Below are 2,741 nucleotides of genomic sequence, written 5' to 3'. Positions count from 1 at the left end.
CCCAGGAGAGAGGTGGTGGGTGCTTTGGGAGGAACGGTTGGTGAAAGGGCTGGAGGGAGGCAGCATGTCTGGCCTTGCAGTAATGAGGCCTTGGGTTACTGCTGGTAATCCTGTCTTCCTCTTGTAGGGTTAGAGGAGGTCGGAAGATGTGGCCTCCTTGCCGTTTTTGCAGTTGGTGTCAGAAGTGCAGATGTGGCCTCCTTGCCGTTTTTGCAATAGGGTAGCAAGGACAGAAAGCAAAAAATTTTTGAGTGGGTCACTAGGGGTAATAGAGTGGTACCACTCCCATTTCCACCCCTTGGTTCCAAGACCCATGAATCCTGGCTATTGGAGAAACAGCACCAGATATTGGACACTGGTTTAGAGCATATACAGCCTCCTGGAGAACATTGCCCCAACTCTTCAAGGTATTGCCACCTAGCTGGCACTGTAATTATGTTTTTAGTAGGCCATTCCATTGTTCTATCAAGCCAGCTGCTTCTGGATGATGGGGGACATGGTAACACCAGTGAATTCCATGAGCATAGGCCCACTGCCGTACTTCATTTGCTGTGAAGTGAGTCCCTTGATGTGAAGCAATGCTGTGTGAGATACCATGATGGTGGATAAGGCATTCTGTAAGTCCACAGATGGTAGCTTTGGCAGAAGCATTGCAAGCAGGGAAGGCAAATCCAGATCCCAAAAAAGTATCTATTCCAGTAGGAACAAAATGCTGTCCTTTCCATGATGGAGTTTACCACCCTCTTTGAGCTGCGTTCTCAGGCAACCTGACTCCAGGAAGACCTGGGCCCAGTGCACCGGGGGCCGCTACCAGCCTCACTCAGTCCATGGATGCACCGGGTCTGGGTTTTCCTGGAGTTAGGTTGCTTGGGAATGCAGCTCAAGAGGGTGGTAAACTCCATCATGGAAAGGACAGGGTTTTGTTCTTACTGGAATAGATACTTTTTCGGGATATGGATTCGCCTTCCCTGAATGCACTGCTTCTGCCCAAACTGCCATCCGTTTTGAAAGAACAATGGAATGGCCTACTAAAAACACAATTACAGTGCCAGCTATGTGGCAATACCTTGAAGAGTTGGGGCAGTGTTCTCCAGGAGGCTGTATACTCTGTAAACCAGTGTCCAATATCAGGTGCTGTTTCTCCAATAGCCAGAATTCACGGGTCCAGGAACCAAGGGGTAGAAATGGGAGTGGTGTACCACTCACTATTACCCCTAGTGACCCACTCAAAACTAGCAGCTTTCCAAGTCACTTTATAAACAGGCCGAATGGTGGATTGTTTGTTCACGGAAAGGTTGTAGGCAGCACAACAGGATCCTGATCCACAGAAGAGTGTCTGTTTTCCCAGGATGTCCATAAATATATCGGAAGAAGGCCATACCCCCTAGGGAAACTCCTTTTCAATGGATTGGCTGCTCAAAACATATACATCTGATCCCCATCACAGGAACAACCCACATCACAATTGCTTAAACCACACAGAATTGTGGTCCAGCCAAGTTGACACACAGCTCCAGCTATCACACTTGGCTATGCCAAGAGATTCGGAAGACAGCTACCTGGCCAACTGACTGGAAGAGATCCATATTTGTACCCATTCCAAAAAAAGGTCATCCCACAGAATGTAGAAATTATTGAACAATATCATTAATATCTCATCCAAGTAAAATCTTACTGAAGATAATTCAAAAATGGTTGTAGCAGTGTATTGACAGAGAGCTTCCAGAAATGCAAGCTGGATTCAGAAGAGGATGTGGAATGAGTGATATCATAGCTGATGTCAGAAGGCTCTTAGCTGAAAGCAAAGAATACTAGCAAGATGTTTACTTATGTTTTATTGACCACGCAAAAACATTTGATTGTGTGGACCATAACAAATTATGGATAACATTGAGAAGAATGGGAATTCCAGAACACTTGATTGTACTCATAAGGAACCTGTCCATAGATCAGGAGGCTGTTGTTCGAACAGAACAAGGGAATACTGTATGGTTTCAAATTAAGAAGGGAGTGCATCAGGGTTGTATCCTTCAGTCTGTATGGTGAGCAAATAATCTGAGAAGCTGGAGTATATGAAGAAGAATGTGACATTAGGATTGGAGGAAGACTCATTAACAGCCTGTGATGTGCAGATGACACAACTTTACTTGCTGAAAGTGAGGATGACTTGAAGCACTTCCTGATTAAAGACTACAGTCTGCAGTGTGTATTACACCTCAATATAAAAAATACAAAAATCCTTACAATTAGTCCAATAAACAGCTTCACGGTGAATGGAGAAAAGATTGATGTTGTCAAGGACTTCATATTACTTGGTTCTACAATCAACTCCAATGGAAGCAGCAGTCAAGACAACAGATGATGTATTTCATTGGGCAGATCTGCTGCAAAAGATCTCTTTCAAGTGATAAAGAACAAAGATGTCTCCTTGAAGACTAAGGTGTGCCTAACCCAAGACACAGGTCAGTCAGTCACCTCTTATGCATGTGAGAGCTGGACAATGAATAAGGAAGACCAAAGAAGAGTTGATGGTTTTGAGTTGTGGTTTTGGAGAAAAATGGTGGTGGAGGAGAATGCTATGATGGACTACTAAAAGGACTAATGGATCTGTCCTGGAAGAAGTGCAGCTGGAATGCTTCTTGGAAGCGAGAATGGCCAGACTTTATCTCACCTACTTTGGTCATGTTGTCAGAAGTAACCATTCTCTGGAGAAGGATATCATGCTTGGTAAAGTGGAGGGT

This window comes from Orycteropus afer, unplaced genomic scaffold (assembly GCF_000298275.1).
Source record: "Orycteropus afer afer isolate SDZICR_OR568_19922 unplaced genomic scaffold, OryAfe1.0 scaffold00154, whole genome shotgun sequence".
Lineage (NCBI taxonomy): Eukaryota > Metazoa > Chordata > Mammalia > Tubulidentata > Orycteropodidae > Orycteropus > Orycteropus afer.
This window is presented reverse-complemented; position numbering follows the sequence as displayed.